This window comes from Trachypithecus francoisi, unplaced genomic scaffold, assembly GCF_009764315.1.
Source record: "Trachypithecus francoisi isolate TF-2019V2 unplaced genomic scaffold, Tfra_2.0 Contig00480, whole genome shotgun sequence".
Taxonomy (NCBI): Eukaryota; Metazoa; Chordata; class Mammalia; order Primates; family Cercopithecidae; genus Trachypithecus; species Trachypithecus francoisi.
This window is the reverse complement of record NW_022680668.1, coordinates 48,390-73,682: the sequence shown is the minus strand read 5'-3', so window position 1 is coordinate 73,682 and position 25,293 is coordinate 48,390. Positions and strand designations below refer to the sequence as shown.

At 51.4% G+C, this 25,293-nt stretch overlaps 1 long non-coding RNA gene across 1 annotated transcript in view; it reads right to left on the bottom strand.

Annotated features, from left to right (window-relative positions):
* Nucleotides 1-22,771, bottom strand: part of LOC117084384 — a 45,535-nt gene extending 22,764 nt beyond the window's left edge. The window contains exons 1-3 of the long non-coding RNA XR_004437428.1: nucleotides 22,717-22,771; nucleotides 22,009-22,159; nucleotides 453-586 (exon numbers count right to left, since the gene is read on the bottom strand). This is a non-coding gene — a long non-coding RNA (uncharacterized LOC117084384). The remainder of the gene's footprint in view (nucleotides 1-452; nucleotides 587-22,008; nucleotides 22,160-22,716) is intronic.
* Nucleotides 22,772-25,293: the final 2,522 nt, after the last annotated feature.

Sequence of the window (25,293 nt, the reverse complement as noted above, 5' to 3'; positions counted from 1 at the left end):
TCCGCCCCCTCCCACCAGCCAGGAGCTGTGCTGAGGTCGCAGATAGGCGACCCTGGAGGGGCGCGCCTGAGGGAAGGCGGCCCATGTTCCGGACAGCAGGAGGATACCAGGGTCCAGGGACCCACCTCCCGCCGCGGGAACCCCAACCTTGCCTGGCGCCCCTCGCTTGCTCCACCTGGCCTCCAGAGGCCGGTGTGTGTCCTGGTCACGAGGATGCACAGCAGGTGCCCGGGAGTCCCCCTCCGCCATAGCCTACGGCTCTGCCAGCCATCACACCTGGTTCGAGGACCGCAGCCTCGCTGCCTCTGTTCCCGCCAGGCCAGGACCTGTCCTCCTCCTGGGCGACCAGCAGGGGGCATACACACTGCCCAGCGCACTGCACAGCCCCTGGCCGCCCATCCCCTCTCGCCCCTCCACCCCAGGCCAGGACCTTCCTGTGGCACAGGACCCACCTTCCTTCCCGCTGCAGAGCTGCTCCGCTTCCGCCACCCACAGGGAAAAACGCAGACCTCCAACCAAACAGAAATCCGCGTGTGACTCCTCTGGTTGGATCCTGCCAGTCCCCACATTTACTTCCAGGAGTTTTCTCCGCAGGTGTCCGATGTTTGATGTTTCACCAGAGATGAGGCTGAAAAGTGACAGCAATAGAGAAACACACCAGGCTTTCCGCAACAAAGATGACCTTCCCTTCTTCAAATCTCAGCACTCTCCAAGGCCCAGGAAGGACTCAGGACAAGATGACTGAGCTGGAGTACTGGGCCCAGGAAATGCAGGCCCAGAGCAGGTCACCTCCTTAGGGCAGGCCCAGGCTTGTCCTGGCTGCCCGGGTGCCTTTCTCCTCACTCCCACCCAGTGCAGGGGACCCCACAAACTCGGCTGTCGGGGCTCCCTGCACCTCCCTCCACAGGAGCCACCTCCTGCCCGCCAAGCTGGGGCCTTCTGGGGCATCCTGGGCTGAGAGGGAAAGGTGCCAGCACTACACACTGGGGAAGGAACACCGCCACACTGTCACACTGACACAGCACCACACGAAGACACCACCACACAGACACTGCCACATGGACAGACACACAGACACATGGAGATATCACTGTACGGACACACGGACACACCACCACACTGTCACATGTACAGACACACGGAGACATTACGACACGGACACACTGCCACACTGTGACATGGACGGACAGACAGATATACGGAGAAGTCACCACACAGGCACAGCACCAGACTGTCACACGGACACAGACGCACGGAGACATCACCATAACGACACACGACCACACTACCACAGGGACACACAGACACACAGAGACATCACCACAGTGTCCAGGGACACAGCATCACTCTCACACGAACAGACACACTGCCACATGGACACTGCCACACACACAGACACACCGCCACACTGTGACACGGACACACCTCCACACTGTCAGATTCCACCACACAGACACTGCCACATGGACACTGCCACACACACACACACACCGCCACACTGTGACACGGACACACCTCCACACTGTCAGATTCCACCACACAGACACTGCCACATGGACACTGCCCCACACACACACACACCGCTACACTGTGACATGGCCACACCTACACACTGTGAGACACCACCACACAGACACTGCCACATGGACACTGCCACACACAGAGACACACCACCACACTGTGACACGGGCACACCTCCACACTGTCAGATACCACCACACAGACACTGCCACATGGACACTGCCACACACAGACACACCGTCACACTGTGACACGGACACACCTCCACACTGTCATATACCACCACACAGACACTGCCACATGGACACTGCCACACACACAGACACACCGCCACACTGTGACACAGACACACCTCCACACTGTCAGACACCACCACACAGACACTGCCACATGGACACTGCCACACACACAGACACACCGCCACACTGTGACATGGGCACGCCACCAAACTGTCAGACACCACCACACAGACACTGCCACATGGACACTGCCACACAAAAAGACACACCGCCACACTGTGACACGGACACACCTCCGGACTGTCAGACACCACCACACAGACACTGCCCCATGGACACTGCCACACACAGACACACCGCCACACTGTGACATGGACACACCTCCACACTGTCAGATACCACCACACAGACACTGCCACATGGACACTGCCACACACACAGACACAACGCCACACTGTGACATGGACACACCTCCGCACTGTCAGACACCACCACACAGACACTGCCACATGGACACAAGGACACACAGACACACCGCCACACTGTGACAGGGAAACACCCCCACACTGTCAGACACCACCACACAGACACTGCCCCATGGACACTGCCACACACACAGACACACCGCCACACTGTGACAGGGACACACCTCCGCACTGTCAGACACCACCACACAGACACTGCCACATGGACACTGCCACACACACAGACACACCACCACACTGTGACACGGACACACCTCCGCACTGTCAGACACCACCACACAGACACTGCCACATGGACACTGCCACACACACAGACACACCGCCACACTGTGACATGGACACACCTCCACACTGTCAGACTCCACCACACAGACACTGCCACATGGACACAAGGACACACAGACACACCACCACACTGTGACACGGACACACCTCCACACTGTCAGACACCACCACACACAGACACTGCCATATGGACACTGCCACACACACAGACACACCGCCACACTGTGACATGGACACACCTCCGCACTGTCAGAGTCCACCACACAGACACTGCCACATGGACACAAGGACACACAGACACACCACACACTGTGACACGGACACACCTCCACACTGTCAGACACACACCACACAGACATTGCCACATGGACGCTGCCACACACACAGACACACCGCCACACTGTGACACGGACACACCTCCGCACTGTCAGAGTCCACCACACAGACACTGCCACATGGACACAAGGACACACAGACACACCGCCACACTGTGACACGGACACACCTCCACACTGTCAGACACCACCACACAGACATTGCCACATGGACGCTGCCACACACACAGACACCGCCACACTGTGACACAGACACACCTCCACACTGTCAGACACCACCACACAGACACTGCCACATGGACACTGCCACACACACAGACACACCGCCACACTGTGACATGGGCACGCCACCAAACTGTCAGACACCACCACACAGACACTGCCACATGGACACTGCCACACAAAAAGACACACCGCCACACTGTGACACGGACACACCTCCGGACTGTCAGACACCACCACAAAGACACTGCCACATGGACACTGCCACACACAGACACACCGCCACACTGTGACATGGACACACCTCCACACTGTCAGATACCACCACACAGACACTGCCACATGGACACTGCCACACACACAGACACAACGCCACACTGTGACATGGACACACCTCCGCACTGTCAGACACCACCACACAGACACTGCCACATGGACACAAGGACACACAGACACACCGCCACACTGTGACAGGGAAACACCCCCACACTGTCAGACACCACCACACACAGACACTGCCCCATGGACACTGCCACACACACAGACACACCGCCACACTGTGACACGGACACACTCCACACTGTCAGACACCACCACACAGACACTGCCACATGGACACTGCCACACACACAGACACACCACCACACTGTGACACGGGCACACCTCCACACTGTCAGACACCACCACACAGACACTGCCACATGGACACTGCCACACACACAGACACACCGCCACACTGTGACATGGACACACCTCCACACTGTCAGACTCCACCACACACAGACACTGCCACATGGACACAGGACACACAGACACACCACCACACTGTGACACGGACACACCTCCACACTGTCAGACACCACCACACACAGACACTGCCATATGGACACTGCCACACACACAGACACACCGCCACACTGTGACACGGACACACTCCACACTGTCAGACTCCACCACACAGACACTGCCACATGGACACAAGGACACACAGACACACCACCACACTGTGACACGGACACACCTCCACACTGTCAGACACACACCACACAGACATTGCCACATGGACGCTGCCACACACACAGACACACCGCCACACTGTGACACGGACACACCTCCGCACGCACTGTCAGAGTCCACCACACAGACACTGCCACATGGACACAAGGACACACAGACACACCGCCACACTGTGACACGGACACACCTCCACACTGTCAGACACCACCACACAGACATTGCCACATGGACGCTGCCACACACACAGACACACCACCACACTGTGACACGGACACACCTCCGCACGCACTGTCAGAGTCCACCACACAGACACTGCCACATGGACACAAGGACACACAGACACACCGCCACACTGTGACACGGACACACCTCCACACTGTCAGACACCACCACACAGACATTGCCACATGGACGCTGCCACACACACAGACACACCGCCACACTGTGACACGAACACACCTCCGCACTGTCAGACACCACCACACAGACACTGCCACATGGACGCTGCCACACACACAGACAAACCGCCACACTGTGACACGGACACACCTCCACACTGTCAGACTCCACCACACAGACACTGCCACATGGACGCTGCCACACACACAGACACACCGCCACACTGTGACACGCACACGCCTCCGCACTGTCAGACACCACCACACAGACACTGCCACATGGACACTGCCACACACACAGACACACCGCCACACTGTGACAAGGACACACCTCCGCACTGTCAGACACCACCACACAGACACTGCCACATGGACACTGCCACACACACAGACACACCGCCACACTGTGACACGGACACACCTCCGCACTGTCAGATACCACCACACAGACACTGCCACATGGACACTGCCACACACACAGACACACCGCCACACTGTGACATGGAAACACCTCCACAATGTCAGACACCACCACACAGACACTGCCACATGGACACTGCCACACACACAGACACACCGCCACACTGTGACACGGACACACCTCCACACTGTCAGATTCCACCACACAGACACTGCCACATGGACACTGCCACACACACACACACCGCTACACTGTGACATGGCCACACCTACACACTGTGAGACACCACCACACAGACACTGCCACATGGACAGTGCCACACACAGAGACACACCACCACACTGTGACACGGGCACACCTCCACACTGTCAGACACCACCACACAGACACTGCCACATGGACACTGCCACACACACAGACACACCGCCACACTGTGACATGGACACACCTCCACACTGCCAGATACCACCACACAGACACTGCCACATGGACACTGCCACACACACAGACACACACGCCACACTGTGACATGGACACACCTCCGCACTGTCAGACACCACCACCAGACACTGCACATGGACACAAGGACACACAGACACACCGCCACACTGTGACAGGGAAACACCCCCACACTGTCAGACACCACCACACACGACTGCCCCATGGACACTGCCACACACACACACACCGCCACACTGTGACACGGACACACCTCCACACTGTCAGTCCACCACACAGACACTGCCACATGGACACTGCCACACACACACACACACCCCGCTACACTGTGACATGGCCACACCTACACACTGTGAGACACCACCACACAGACACTGCCACATGGACACTGCCACACACAGAGACACACCACCACACTGTGACACGGGCACACCTCCACACTGTCAGACACCACCACACAGACACTGCCACATGGACACTGCCACACACAGACACACCATCACACTGTGACACGGACCCACATCCACACTGTCAGATACCACCACACAGACACTGCCACATGGACACTGCCACACACACAGACACACCGACACACTGTGACATGGACACACCTCCACACTGCCAGATACCACCACACAGACACTGCCACATGGACACTGCCACACACACAGACACAACGCCACACTGTGACATGGACACACCTCTGCACTGTCAGACACCACCACACAGACACTGCCCCATGGACACTGCCACACCACAGACAAACGCCACACTGTGACATGGACACACCTCTGCACTGTCAGACACCACCACACAGACACTGCCCCATGGACACTGCCACACACACAGACACAACGCCACACTGTGACATGGACACACTCCGCACTGTCAGACACCACCACACAGACACTGCCCCATGGACACTGCACACACACAGACACACACACCGCCACACTGTGACACGGGCACACCTCCACACTGTCAGACACCACCACACAGACACTGCCACATGGACACTGCCACACACAGACACACACCGTCACACTGTGACATGGACACACCTCCACACTGTCAGATACCACCACACAGACACTGCCACATGGACACTGCCACACACACAGACACACCGCCACACTGTGACATGGACACACGCCGCACTGTCAGACACCACCACATAGACACTGTCACATGGACAAGGACACACAGACACACCGCCACACTGTGACAGGGAAACACCCCCACACTGTCAGACACCACCACACAGACACTGCCCATGGACACTGCCACACACACAGGACACACCGCCACACTGTGACAAGTACACACCTCCGCACTGTCAGACACCACCACACAGACACTGCCACATGGAAACTGCCACACACACAGACACACCGCCACACTGTGACAAGTACACACCTCCGCACTGTCAGACACCACCACACAGACACTGCCACATGGACACTGCCACACACACAGACACACCGCCACACTGTGACATGGACACACCTCCACACTGTCAGACTCCACCACACAGACACTGCCACATGGACACAAGGACACACAGACACACCGCCACACTGTGACAGGGAAACACCCCCACACTGTCAGACACCACCACACAGACACTGCCCCATGGACACTGCCACACACACAGACACACCGCCACACTGTGACATGGACACACCTCCGCACTGTCAGACACCACCACACAGACACTGCCACATGGACACTGCCACACACACAGACACACCGCCACACTGTGACACGGACACACCTCCACACTGTCAGATACCACCACACAGACACTGCCACATGGACACTGCCACACACACAGACACACCGCCACACTGTGACACGGACACACCTCCACACTGTCAGACACCACCACACAGACACTGCCACATGGACACTGCCACACACACAGACACACCGCCACACTGTGACACGGACACACCTCCACACTGTCAGATTCCACCACACAGACACTGCCACATGGACACGGCCACACACACACACACACACCGCTACACTGTGGCATGGCCACACCTACACACTGTGAGACACCACCACACAGACACTGCCACATGGACAGTGCTACACACAGAGACACACCACCACACTGTGACACGGGCACACCTCCACACTGTCAGACACCACCACACAGACACTGCCACATGGACACTGCCACACACAGACACACCATCACACTGTGACACGGACACACATCCACACTGTCAGATACCACCACACAGACACTGCCACATGGACACTGCCACACACACAGACACACCGCCACACTGTGACATGGACACACCTCCACACTGCCAGACACCACCACACAGACACTGCCACATGGACACTGCCACACACACAGACACACCGCCACACTGTGACATGGACACACCTCCACACTGCCAGATACCACCACACAGACACTGCCACATGGACACTGCCACACACACAGACACAACGCCACACTGTGACATGGACACACCTCTGCACTGTCAGACACCACCACACAGACACTGCCCCATGGACACTGCCACACACACAGACACAACGCCACACTGTGACATGGACACACCTCTGCACTGTCAGACACCACCACACAGACACTGCCCCATGGACACTGCCACACACACAGACACAACGCCACACTGTGACATGGACACACCTCCGCACTGTCAGACACCACCACACAGACACTGCCCCATGGACACTGCCACACACACAGACACACCGCCACACTGTGACACGGACACACCTCCACACTGTCAGATTCCACCACACAGACACTGCCACATGGACACTGCCACACACACACACACCCCCCGCTACACTGTGACATGGCCACACCTACACACTGTGAGACACCACAACACAGACACTGCCACATGGACACTGCCACACACAGAGACACACCACCACACTGTGACACGGGCACACCTCCACACTGTCAGACACCACCACACAGACACTGCCACATGGACACTGCCACACACAGACACACCGTCACACTGTGACACGGACACACCTCCACACTGTCAGATACCACCACACAGACACTGCCACATGGACACTGCCACACACACAGACACACCGCCACACTGTGACACGGGCACACCTCCACACTGTCAGACACCACCACACAGACACTGCCACATGGACACTGCCACACACAGACACACCGTCACACTGTGACACGGACACACCTCCGCACTCTCAGATACCACCACACAGACACTGCCACATGGACACTGCCACACACAGACACACCGCCACACTGTGACATGGACACACCTCCACACTGTCAGATACCACCACACAGACACTGCCACATGGACACTGCCACACACACAGACACACCGCCACACTGTGACATAGACACACCTCCGCACTGTCAGACACCACCACACAGCCACTGCCACATGGACACAAGGACACACAGACACACCGCCACACTGTGACAGGGAAACACCCCCACACTGTCAGACACCACCACACAGACACTGCCCCATGGACACTGCCACACACACAGACACACCGCCACACTGTGACACGGACACACCTCCACACTGTCAGACACCACCACACAGACACTGCCACATGGACACTGCCACACACACAGACACACCACCACACTGTGACACGGACACACCTCCACACTGTCAGATACCACCACACAGACACTGCCACATGGACACTGCCACACACACAGACACACCGCCACACTGTGACACGGACACACCTCCACACTGTCAGACACGACCACACACAGACACTGCCACATGGACACTGCCACACACACAGACACACCGCCACACTGTGACACGGACACACCTCCGCACTGTCAGATTCCACCACACAGACATTGCCACATGGACAATGCCACACACACACACACACCGCTACACTGTGACATGGCCACACCTACACACTGTGAGACACCAGCACACAGACACTGCCACATGGACACTGCCACACACAGAGACACACCACCACACTGTGACACGGGTACACCTCCACACTGTCAGACACCACCACACAGACACTGCCACATGGACACTGCCACACACAGACACACCGTCACACTGTGACATGGACACACCTCCACACTGTCAGATACCACCACACAGACACTGCCACATGGACACTGCCACACACACAGACACACCGCCACACTGTGACATGGACACACGCCGCACTGTCAGACACCACCACATAGACACTGTCACATGGAGACAAGGACACACAGACACACCGCCACACTGTGACAGGGAAACACCCCCACACTGTCAGACACCACCACACAGACACTGCCCCATGGACACTGCCACACACACAGACACACCGCCACACTGTGACAAGTACACACCTCCGCACTGTCAGACACCACCACACAGACACTGCCACATGGAAACTGCCACACACACAGACACACCGCCACACTCTGACACGGACACACCTCCGCACTGTCAGATACCACGACACAGACACTGCCACATGGACACTGCCACATACACAGACACAACGACACACTGTTACATGGACACACCTCCGCACTGTCAGACACCAACACACAGACACTGCCACATGGACACAAGGACACACAGACACACCGCCACACTGTGACAGGGAAACACCCCCACACTGTCAGACACCACCACACAGACACTGCCCCATGGACACTGCCACACACACAGACACAACGCCACACTGTGACATGGACACACCTCTGCACTGTCAGACACCACCACACAGACACTGCCCCATGGACACTGCCACACACACAGACACACCGCCACACTGTGACACGGACACACCTCCACACTGTCAGATTCCACCACACAGACACTGCCACATGGACACTGCCACACACACACACCCCCCGCTACACTGTGACATGGCCACACCTACACACTGTGAGACACCACACACAGACACTGCCACATGGACACTGCCACACACAGAGACACACCACCACACTGTGACACGGGTACACCTCCACACTGTCAGACACCACACACAGACACTGCCACATGGACACTGCCACACACAGACACACCGTCACACTGTGACATGGACACACCTCCACACTGTCAGATACCACCACACAGACACTGCCACATGGACACTGCCACACACCAGACACACCGCCACACTGTGACATGGACACACGCCGCACTGTCAGACACCACCACATAGACACTGTCACATGGAGACAAGGACACACACAGACACACCGCCACACTGTGACAGGGAAACACCCCCACACTGTCAGACACCACCACACAGACACTGCCCCATGGACACTGCCACACACACACACACCGCCACACTGTGACAAGTACACACCTCCGCACTGTCAGACACCACCACACAGACACTGCCACATGGAAACTGCCACACACACAGACACACCGCCACACTCTGACACGGACACACCTCCGCACTGTCAGATACCACGACACAGACACTGCCACATGGACACTGCCACATACACAGACACAACGACACACTGTTACATGGACACACCTCCGCACTGTCAGACACCAACACACAGACACTGCCACATGGACACAAGGACACACAGACACACCGCCACACTGTGACAGGGAACACCCCCACACTGTCAGACACCACCACACAGACACTGCCCCATGGACACTGCCACACACACAGACACAACGCCACACTGTGACATGGACACACCTCTGCACTGTCAGACACACACCACACAGACACACCACCACACAGACACTGCCACAGGACACTGCCACACACACAGACACACCGCCACACTGTGACACGGACACACCTCCACACTGTCAGATTCCACCACACAGACACTGCCACATGGACACTGCCACACACACACACCCCCCGCTACACTGTGACATGGCACACCTACACACTGTGAGACACCACAACACAGACACTGCCACATGGACACTGCCACACACAGAGACACACCACCACACTGTGACACGGCACACCCCACACTGTCAGACACCACCACACAGACACTGCCACATGGACACTGCCACACACAGACACACCGTCACACTGTGACACGGACACACCTCCACACTGTCAGATACCACCACACAGACACTGCCACATGGACACTGCCACACACACAGACACACCGCCACACTGTGACACGGGCACACCTCCACACTGTCAGACACCACCACACAGACACTGCCACATGGACACTGCCACACACAGACACACCGTCACACTGTGACACGGACACACCTCCGCACTCTCAGATACCACCACACAGACACTGCCACATGGACACTGCCACACACAGACACACCGCCACACTGTGACATGGACACACCTCCACACTGTCAGATACCACCACACAGACACTGCCACATGGACACTGCCACACACACACACACCGCCACACTGTGACATAGACACACCTCCGCACTGTCAGACACCACCACACAGCCACTGCCACATGGACACAAGGACACACAGACACACGCCACACTGTGACAGGGAAACACCCCCACACTGTCAGACACCACCACACAGACACTGCCCCATGGACACTGCCACACACACAGACACACCGCCACACTGTGACACGGACACACCTCCACACTGTCAGATACCACCACACAGACACTGCCACATGGACACTGCCACACACACAGACACACCGCCACACTGTGACACGGACACACCTCCACACTGTCAGACACGACCACACACAGACACTGCCACATGGACACTGCCACACACACAGACACACCGCCACACTGTGACACGGACACACCTCCGCACTGTCAGATTCCACCACACAGACATTGCCACATGGACAATGCCACACACACACACACACCGCTACACTGTGACATGGCCACACCTACACACTGTGAGACACCAGCACACAGACACTGCCACATGGACACTGCCACACACAGAGACACACCACCACACTGTGACACGGGTACACCTCCACACTGTCAGACACCACCACACAGACACTGCCACATGGACACTGCCACACACAGACACACCGTCACACTGTGACATGGACACACCTCCACACTGTCAGATACCACCACACAGACACTGCCACATGGACACTGCCACACACACAGACACACCGCACACTGTGACATGGACACACGCCGCACTGTCAGACACCACCACATAGACACTGTCACATGGAGACAAGGACACACAGACACACCGCCACACTGTGACAGGAAACACCCCCACACTGTCAGACACCACCACACAGACACTGCCCCATGGACACTGCCACACACACAGACACACCGCCACACTGTGACAAGTACACACCTCCGCACTGTCAGACACCACCACACAGACACTGCCACATGGAAACTGCCACACACACAGACACACCGCCACACTCTGACACGGACACACCTCCGCACTGTCAGATACCACGACACAGACACTGCCACATGGACACTGCCACATACACAGACACAACGACACACTGTTACATGGACACACCTCCGCACTGTCAGACACCAACACACAGACACTGCCACATGGACACAAGGACACACAGACACACCGCCACACTGTGACAGGGAAACACCCCCACACTGTCAGACACCACACACAGACACTGCCCCATGGACACTGCCACACACACAGACACACCGCCACACTGTGACATGGACACACCTCCGCACTGTCAGACACCACCACACAGACACTGCCACATGGACACTGCCACACACACAGACACACCACCACACTGTGACACGGACACACCTCCACACTGTCAGACACCACCACACAGACACTGCCACATGGACACTGCCACACACACAGACACACCGACACACTGTGACATGGACACACCTCCACACTGTCAGACTCCACCACACAGACACTGCCACATGGACACAAGGACACACAGACACACCACCACACTGTTACACGGACACACCTCCACACTGTCAGACACCACCACACAGACATTGCCACATGGACACTGCTACACACACAGACACACCGCCACACTGTGACACGGACACACCTCCGCACTGTCAGACTCCACCACACACAGTCACCGCCACATGGACACTGCCACACACACAGACACACCGCCACACTGTGACACGGACACACCTCCGCACTGTCAGATTCCACCACACAGACACTGCCACATGGACACTGCCACACACACAGACACACCGCCACACTGTGACACGGACACACCTCCGCACTCTCAGATACCACCACACAGACACTGCCACATGGACACTGCCACACACAGACAGACCATCACACTGTGACACGGACACACATCCACACTGTCAGATTCCACCACACAGACACTGCCACATGGACACTGCCACACACACACACACCCCCCGCTACACTGTGACATGGCCACACCTACACACTGTGAGACACCACAACACAGACACTGCCACATGGACACTGCCACACACAGAGACACACCACCACACTGTGACACGGGCACACCTCCACACTGTCAGACACGACCACACACAGACACTGCCACATGGACACTGCCACACACACAGACACACCGCCACACTGTGACACGGACACACCTCCACACTGTCAGACACGACCACACACAGACACTGCCACATGGACACTGCCACACACACAGACACACCGCCACACTGTGACACGGACACACCTCCACACTGTCAGACTCCACCACACAGACACTGCCACATGGACACTGCCACACACACAGACACATCACCACATTGTGACATGGACACACCTCCACACTGTGAGACACCACCACACAGACACTGCCACATGGACACTGCCACACACACAGACACACCGCCACACTGTGACACGGACACACCTCCACACTGTCAGACACCACCACACAGACACTGCCACATGGACACTGCCACACACACAGACACACCGCCACACTGTGACACGGACACACACCCGCACTCTCAGATACCACCACACAGACACTGCCACATGGACACGGCCACACAGACACACCGCCACACTGTGACATGGACACACCTCCACACTGTCAGACTCCACCACACAGACACTGCCACATGGACAATGCCACACACACAGACACACCGCCACACTGTGACACGGACACACCTCCACACTGTCAGACTCCACCACACAGACACCGCCACATGGACACTGCCACACACACAGACACACCGCCATACTGTGACACGGACACGCCTCCGCACTGTCAGATTCCACCACACAGACACTGCCACATGGACACTGCCACACACACAGACACACCGCCACACTGTGACACGGACACATCTCCGCACTGTCAGACACCACCACACAGACACTGCCACATGGACACAAGGACACACAGACACACCTCCACACTGTCAGACTCCACCACACACAGACACCGCCACATGGACACTGCCACACACACAGACACACCGCCACACTGTGACACGGACACACCTCCACACTGTCAGACACCACCACACAGACACTGCCACATGGACACTGCCACACAGACACACCGCCACACTGTGACATGGACACACCTCCACACTGTCAGATACCACCACACAGACACTGCCACATGGACACTGCCACATAAACAGACACACCGCCACACTGTGACATGGACACACCTCTGCACTGTCAGACACCACCACACAGACACTGCCACATGGACACTGCCACACACACAGACACACCGCCACACTGTGACATGGACACACCTCCACACTGTCAGATACCACCACACAGACACTGCCACATGGACACTGCCACACACACAGACACACCGCCACACTGTGACATGGACACATCTCCTCACTGTCAGACACCACCACACAGACACTGCCACATGGACACAGGGACACACAGACACACCGCTACACTGTGACACGGACACATCTCCACACTGTCAGACACCACCACACAGACACTGCCACATGGACACTGCCACACACACAGACACACCGCCACACTGTGACACGGACCCACCTCCACACTGTCAGAAACCACCACACACAGACACTGCCACATGGATACTGCCACACACACAGACACACCGCCACAGTGTGACATGGACACACCTCCACACTGTCAGACACCACCACACAGACACTGCCACATGGACACTGCCACACACACAGACACACCACCACACTGTGACATGTACACACCTCCACACTGTCAGACACCACCACACAGACACTGCCACATGGACACTGCCACACACACAGACACACCGCCACACTGTGATACGGACACACCTCCACACTGTCAGACACCACCACACACAGACAGTGCCACACACACAGACACACACCGCCACACTGTGACACGGACACACCTCCACACTGTCAGACTCCACGACACAGACACTGCCACATGGACACTGCCAAACACACAGACACACTGCCACACTGTGACACGGAAACACACCCGCACTGTCAGATACCACCACACAAACACTGCCACATGGACACTGCCACACAGACACACCGCCACACTGTGACAGGGACACACCTCCACACTGTCAGATACCACCACACAGACACTGCCACATGGACACTGCCACACAGACACACCGCCACACTGTGACATGGACACACCTGCACACTCTCAGACACCACCACACAGACACTGCCACATGGACACTGCCACACACACAGACACACTGCCACACTGTGACACGGACACACCTCTGCACTCTCAGACACCACCACACAGACACTGCCACATGGACACTGCCACACACACAGACACACCGCCACACTGTGACATGGACACACCTCCACACTGTCAGACACCACCACACAGACACTGCCACATGGACACTGCCACACACACAGACACACTGCCACACTGTGACATGGACACACCTCCACACTCCAGACTCCACCACACACAGACACTGCCACATGGACACTGCCACACATACAGACACACCGCCACACTGTGACACGGACACACCTCCACACTGTCAGACACCACCCCACAGACACTGCCACATGGACACTGCCACACACACAGACACACCGCCACACTGTGACATGGACACACCTCCGCACTCTCAGACACCACCACGCAGACACTGCCACATGGATACAAGGACACACAGACACACCGCCACACTGTGACACGGACACATCTCCACACTGTGAGACACCTCCACACAGACACTGCCACATGGACACTGCCACACACACAGACACACCGCCACACTGTCAGATACCACCACACAGACACTGCCACATGAACACTGCCACACACACAGACACACCGCCACACTGTGACATGGACACACCTGCACACTCTCAGACACCACCACACAGACACTGCCACATGGACACTGCCACACACACAGAAACACCGCCACACTGTGACATGGACACACCTCCGCACTGTCAGACACCACCACGCAGACACTGCCACATGGACACAAGGACACACAGACACACTGCCACACTGTGACACGGACACATCTCCACATTGTGAGACACCTCCACACAGACACTGCCACATGGACACTGCCACACACACAGACACACTGCCACACTGTGACACGGACACACCTCCACACTGTCAGACACCACCCCACAGACACTGCCACATGGACACTGCCACACACACAGACACACCGCCACACTGTGACATGGACACACCTCCGCACTCTCAGACACCACCACGCAGACACTGCCACATGGATACAAGGACACACAGACACACCGCCACACTGTGACACGGACACATCTCCACACTGTGAGACACCTCCACACAGACACTGCCACATGGACACTGCCACACACACAGACACACCGCCACACTGTCAGATACCACCACACAAACACTGCCACATGAACACTGCCACACACACAGACACACCGCCACACTGTGACACAGACACACCTCCACACTCCAGACTCCACCACACACAGACACTGCCACATGGACACTGCCACACACACAGAAACACCGCCACACTGTGACATGGACACACCTCCGCACTGTCAGACACCACCACGCAGACACTGCCACATGGACACAAGGACACACAGACACACCGCCACACTGTGACACGGACACATCTCCACACTGTGAGACACCTCCACACAGACACTGCCACATGGACACTGCCACACACACAGACACACTGCCACACTGTGACACGGACACACCTCCACACTGTCAGACACCACCACACAGACACTGCCACATGGACACTGCCACACACACAGACACACCGCCACACTGTCAGATACCACCACACAGACACTGCCACATGAACACTGCCACACACACAGACACACCGCCACACTGTGACACAGACACACCTCCACACTGTCAGATACCACCACACAGACACTGCCACATGGACACTGCCACACACCCAGACACACTGCCACACTGTGACACAGACACACCTCCACACTGTCAGACACCACCACATGGACACTGCCACACAGACACACCGCCACACTGTGACATGGACACACCTCCGCACTGTCAGATTCCACCACACAGACACTGCCACATGGACACAAGGAGACACAGGCACATTGTCACATGGATGCACAAACCTGGGAAGCCACATCTGAAGGAACTGCCAGGTGACTAGGGCCATTAAGTCAATCAAAGTAGACTTTCCCTGGCTTGCATACAAGTCATTTAAACTGTGGTGAGATGATATCTCATTGTAGTTTTAATTTGCATTTCTCTGATGATCAGTAATACTGAGCACCGTTTCTTATACCTGTTTGCCATTTGTAGGTCTTCTTTTGAGAAATATCTATTCAAATATTTTACCCCCTTTTTTAAACCAGGTTATTAGATTGTTTCTTAAAGAGTTGTTCGAGCTTTTTATATATTCTGATTATTAATCCCTTGTTGGAGGAGTCGTTTGCAAATATTTTCTCCCATTCTGTGGATTGTCTCTTAATTTTGTTGATTGTATCATTTTCTGGGCAGAAGCATTTGAACTTAGTGTGATCCATTTGTCCATTTGTGTTTTGGTTGCCTGTGCTTGTGGGTATTGCTCAAAATATTTTTGCCCAGACCAATGTCCTAGAGATTTTCCTCAAACTTTTTTTGTACTAGTTTTATTGTTGGAGTTTTAATCAACTTTGATTTTACTTTCATGTATTATGAGAGATACTAGTCTGTTTTCATTCCTCTGCATATAGATATCCAGTTTTTTCAACACCATTTACCACCAGTGTATGTTCTTGGCACCTTTGTCAAAAATGAGTCCACTGTAGCTATGTAGATTTGTTACTGCATTCTCTATTCTGTTCCATTGATCTATGGGTCTGTTTTTATGCCAGTACCATATTCTTTTGGTTACTATAATTCTGTAGTATAATATGAAGTCAGATAATAGAATTCCTCCAGCTTTATTTATTTATTTATTTATTTATTTTTCCTTAGGATAGTGTTATTTCTTATACTGAAAGCATTCTATGTTATTTTTTTTTTTTTTTTTTTTTGTAGGCGGAGTTCCGCTCTGTCGCCCAGGCTGGAGTGCAGTGGCCGGATCTCAGCTCACTGCAAGCTCCGCCTCCCGGGTTTACGCCATTCTCCTGCCTCAGCCTCCCGAGTAGCTGGGACTACAGGCGCCCGCCACCTCGCCCGGCTAGTTTTTTTTGTATTTTTAGTAGAGACGGGGTTTCACCGTGTTCGCCAGGATGGTCTCGATCTCCTGACCTCGTGATCCGCCCGTCTCGGCCTCCCAAAGTGCTGGGATTACAGGCTTGAGCCACCGCGCCCGGCCTATGTTATTTATTATTAGTCTACTTTTATAGTTTTACAATACTATCCTCTTTTACAAAGCTATGATCAACTCAAGGTGTCCAGATCAGGGTTAATTGTAGCTATTTGCAAAAGTAGCAATATTCTGGTTGGACATGGTGGCTTATGCCTGTAATCCCAGCTCTTTGGGAGGCCAAGGTGGGCAGATCACCTGAGGTCATGGGTTCAAGACCGGCCTGGCCAATGTGGTGAAACACTGTCTCTAATAAAAACACAAAAATTAGTTGAGGATGATGGCAGATGCCTGTAATCCCAGCTGCTCAGGAGGCTGAGGCAGGAAAATTGCTTGAACCCAGGAGGTGGAGGTTGCAGTGAGCCCAGAATGTGCCATTGCATTCCAGCCTGGGTAACCAGGCGAGACTTCATCAAAAAACAAACAAACAAACAAAGAAGCAATATTCTGTGTAATTGTTGGCAGCTTAATTCACTATTATGTGGATGAGAGAGCAGAGGATTCTGAATGCATGAACATATCTTTAACATTTCAATACATTACTCATAATTACTAATGAACTAAAGAGAAACCAAGAAATTATGGTGATAGTTATATTGACCTGGAGAAATGTAGACATAAAAGAACAGTAAGATGAGAAACGTGTTCACACAGTCTGTAGGAGCACACAAGAATAAAAATAGGGAAGAAAACATGAGAGTTTTCAACAGATTTCTGGTCATGTAAGTCAATTTGCATCAGTTAATTTTTAAAAGGTTTATTTACATGCAATAAACTGCACATACTTCAATTGTACATTTTGATTATTCTCGATATTTGTAGCTCTATAAAACCAACAACATATTCAAATAAAAAGCATATCCATTACCTTTACCACCGAAGTTTTCTTGTTTTTTCTACTCACTTTCTCTTGCCTATCCCCATCCCATCCACAGGCAACCACTGATCCACCTGCAGTCCCTGTGAGTTTTTATTTCCAAATACATGAAATCATAGGGTGGGTATACTTTTTCATCACTCAGCATCACTATTTTGGAGATTTATTCATGTTGCTACATCTATCAATTGTTCTGTTCTTACTAGGGAGTATTATTTCATTATATACATATACCATAGTAAATTTTTCAGTCACAAATTCACCTGTCCATGGACATTTGGACTGTTTTCAGGTTTTGGCTGTTGCAAGTAAAGCTGTTATGAAGATTCATATAAAATCCATTGAATGGGCATATGCGTTAGGTTTTCATCTCCACTGGAAGTGGAATAGATAGATACATGGCTGTCATGTCTGTAACACGAAAACACAAAGCCTGACAAAACCCATTTCTCAAGTGGAAACTCCACCAGAGAACCTTGACTCCAGCCTGGCTTTTGAGACTATCTCCTATGTCTGGTGCAATGACTGGTCCTGGGGTAGCCACATGACCCAAGGAGGACCATGTTTAAACTTCTGAGTTTTCACCGAGATTCATATGCATTTGTTGAAAGAGAAGCCCCTTTGCCTCCTCCCCAGCTGCAAATGCTTTCAGGGATCACATCATGCTGGAGCATGTGGTTACAGTGTTTCCTAAACTTTGTGGGGAAAAATTGTTCAAGCAGGTAAAAATGGAGCAAATACAAAGAGAAAAGCAGTCCAGAAATATCAAATAAAAAAGAAAGGGCCTCCATAAAATCATTTGAACTCATGATTAATTCATTAGTCATTAAAAGCAGTTTAGTGTACAAAGAATCATCCCCTCCACCACCCTTTATTCCTTCACCAGGTTTAAGGTCCATTTTCTCACTTGCACACGAAAGATTCATCATTGACTTAGACACCAAAATCCCTTGTCTCCAAGAACAATCATTCAATTCTGTCCTCTCATTGTTAGAATAATATGTTCACTTTATTCTGCATACATCTCTCCTTTGCTCTTGTCTCCCTATTCTATTAAAGTTATATCCATTTACTTCATTTATATCAAAGAAACTGTATACCTGTTCTTAAACTTACAAAAAGTTCTGAGTAATGTTTTGCCTCATATTTGATTTTAAGCTACCCAAGAAGCATTATTTTCTCATTTAGTATTTTAACTTTTCTAACCTAGGACTTTTATAGTAGATATAACGTCTTTTTCAAATGCCTTGCTTCAATTTACATTTTAAATGTAATTTTTAAAAAATGTATGTTTTAAATATTTGCATCCTGCAGCTCAGGCCTAAATATCCCTTAATAACAAATATTATCTTTTTTTCTGTATATTTTTCACATATTTCAATTGTGAGGTATATTGCCACAATAAAAGTTTTTGTCAACATAACAGAACACATAGGCAAAATATTGTTTCCAAGTGATTGATGATGTGATGCTTTCAGTCTAGCGACAGTCCCTTGAAGTAATCATCATCCCAACATCTAATGAAATATGAAATAAATATTTCACTTTGTTTCTAAAATTCAGCTGACAAATACATAGCCTGTCACATACAGCCTGTAACACCAACATATAAAAATTAAAGCAGTTCCTTCTCCACTCCCACTGCTTCACTTGACTAGCCTTAAAATGTAATAACAATAATAAAAAATAAAAGCAAAACTGTTCCTTAACTTATGTTTGAAATTAGTGGATAGACTATCATAAAAGCACTTATATGTATGGAGGGCCTCGGTAAAATATAGCCTCTTAATAGAAAAGTAGACATATATGAGAGTTAAATTAAAAACACAATTATATGTAGTACCATCACAAACGCACCAGGACTTGTTTTAGAATGCATGATGTAATTGACTAAAGCATTTAGGGCTAGACCTCTGAAACAAAAGGCATTCACACTTTGCGATTCTAGGGGGACAATATTATTCAAAATAGAAGCAAGCAGAAACTTTACCTGATCATGATAAAAATCTTTCCTACTTGTTGTTAATCCGCCACAGCTTTTACAAGGTCAGCAAAAAGAGATTATCCCACAGTATAAGCTGATGGCCAAAATTATCCGCTTTACATTAGGTAACACAATATCTATGAACTGTAAATTTATTCTGAAAGAAAACAGATACATTTTTCTCAGAAATGTCTTTAGATGAAGATCTGGCACAACTGTTTCGCTCGCTTTTTAAAATTGTTTTTATTGATAAATAAATATATATGCATACAATGTGGTACAATACATGCAAATATTGTGAAATGGACAAATTAGGTTAAATAACATATCGTCCACTTCACATATTTATTACATTATGGTGAAACATTTGAAATGTAGTATTTTAGCAGTTTTAAGATACGCACTTCATTATGAGTAACTGCTGTCACTTTGCTGTGCACCATATCACCAGCATGTATCTCTCCTTGCTGAAGCATTATCTCATTGAATAGTTCCCCCTTTTTCACCCCCCACTCCGCCCTGATCAGCCTGTGATAAACCGTCATTCTAATCCTAACTTCACCCCGGCCCTGCTCAGCCTCTGATAAACCACCATTCTACTCCCAACATCCTCCCCGGCCCGCTCAGCCTCTGATAAACCACCATTCTACTCCCAACTTACCCCTAGCCGCCTCGCTCAGCCTCTGATAAACCACCATTCTACTCCCAACTTACCTGCACCCCGGCCCTGCTTAGCCTCTGATAAACCACCATTCTACTCCCAACATCCTCCCCACCCTGCTCAGCCTCTGATAAACCACCATTCTACTCCCAACTTACCCCCACCCGCCCCGCTCAGCCTCTGATAAACCACCATTCTACTCCCAACTTCCTCCCCACCCGGCTCATCCTCTGATAAACCACCATTCTACTCCCAACTTCCCCCACTCCCTGCCGGCTCAGCCTCTGATAAACCACATTCTACTCCCAACTTCCCCCCCATCCCTAGCCCCGCTCAGCCTCTGATAAACCACCATTCTACTCCCAACTTCCTCCCCACCCGGCTCATCCTCTGATAAACCACCATTCTACTCCCAACTTCCCCCCCATCCCTAGCCCCGCTCAGCCTCTGATAAACCACCATTCTACTCCCAACTTACCCCCTACCCCCAGCCCCGCTCAGCCTCTGATAAACCACCATTCTACTCCCAACTTCCTCCCCACCCGGCTCAGCCTCTGATAAACCACCATTCTACTCCCAACTTACCCCCTACCCCCAGCCCCGCTCAGCCTCTGATAAACCACCATTCTACTCCCAACTTCCCCCACTCCCTGCCCGGCTCAGCCTCTGATAAACCACCATTCTACTCCCAACTTCCTCCCCACCCGGCTCAGCCTCTGATAAACCACCATTCTACTCCCAACTTCCTCCCCCGCCCACCTCACTCAGCCTCTGATAAACCACCATTCTACTCCTAACATCTGTGAGTGCACATTTGTGGATTTCACATATAAGTGATATTATGAGATATTTGTCTTTCTGCGTCTGGCTTATTTTACTTAGTATAATATCCTCTAAATTCATCCATGTTTTTACAAATGACAGAATTTCATTCATGTATGAAGATAAGTAGGATTTTTGTATGCATCCTACATATACTTTTAACTTCCCACAGCTTTATTGAGATATTATTCATACATTGTGTAATTCACTCATTTAAAGTACAAACTTCAAATTCTTTTAGTATATTAACCGGGTGGAGAAATAATCATCATAATATAATTTTAGAACATTTTAATGTGCCTTAAAGAGACTTGCGCCCATTAGCAAACTTTCCCCATTTTCTCCAGCCTTTCCTAAACCCCTCCTAGTCTAGGTGACCACTCCTCTACTTTCTGAATATGAATTTGCCTATTCTGGACATTTCACATAAATGGAATCATCATAACACATAGTCATTTTTTACTCACTTCTTGCACTTCACATATTTTTAATGTTCATCCATTCTGGAGCATGCATTAACACTTTTTTCCCTTTTACTGCTAAATAAGATTCTATTTTATGGATTCATTTGATTTATCCACTCCTCAGTTGATGAACAGTTCTGTTGTTTTCTACTTTTTGTTGCTATAAACATTTGTGTACTACTGTGTGTAGCATTTGTTTTGTTTTCTTTTTGGTAAATACACAGGCGTGGAATTGCTGCATCATGTGCTAAGTCTATGTGTAACATCTTGAAGAACTGCCAGACTGTTTTACATTTGGAAGTCTCACCAGAGGTGTAGAAGGGTTCCAATTTTTCCACATATTTTTATCCATTCTTCAGTTGATAAGCACTTAGGTTGTTTCTAATTCACAGCTATTATGAATAATGCTGCAATGAACATGAAATTCCAGATGTCTCTTTTTGATTGAAATTTCTTTGGACATATATCCAGAAGTGGGATTGATGGATCATAGGGTAAATATATTTATAATTTCTTGAGGAAGCTTCATACTGTTTTCTAAGATGGTTGTACTAATTTCCATTCCTACCAACAGTGTACGGGGTTTCTTTTTTCTCTACGTCCTCATCAACACTTATCTTCCATCTCTTTTTATGATAGCCCTAGTAAAATGTGTGAGGTGATATCTCAGTGTGGCTTTGATTTGCATTTCTCTGATAATTAGGAATGCTTATGATTTTTCATGTACCTGTTAGCCTTTGTATGCCTTAGGAAATGTCTATTCAGGATCTTTGCTTACTTTTTTAATAAGCATATTTTTTTTCTTATTTTTGAGTAGGTTGAGTTACTTATATATTATTATATGAGCCCCTTATCTGATGTACGGTTTAAAAATGTCATCCCATTTGTGGGTTCTCTTTATTCTGTTATTGCTTTTTTCCTGTGGAAAAACTTTTTAGTTTTATACAATCTCATTTGTGTGTTTTTGCTTTTGTTGCCTGTGCTTTCAAAATAATCTACAGAAAATCATAGCTCAGGCCAATGTCAGGCCGTCTTCTTCTCTATCTCCTTGTAGTAGTTTTACATTTAAATTTTTAATTTTGATTTGATGCTTGTATAAAGAGAAAAATAAAAGTCAAATTTTATTCTTCTGTATGTGGATAGTCAGTTTTTTCTATACCATTTATTGAAAATAATTTTCTTTCTTCTTTGTGTATTTTTAGTTATTTTATCAAAAAATCGATTGACCACAGACATGCGGATTTATTTATGGGTTCTATATCCCTTTTCACTGTTCTACGTGTCTCTTTTTATGTCACTGCTATGCTGTTTCAATTACTACAGCTTGGTCATATAGTTTGTAAT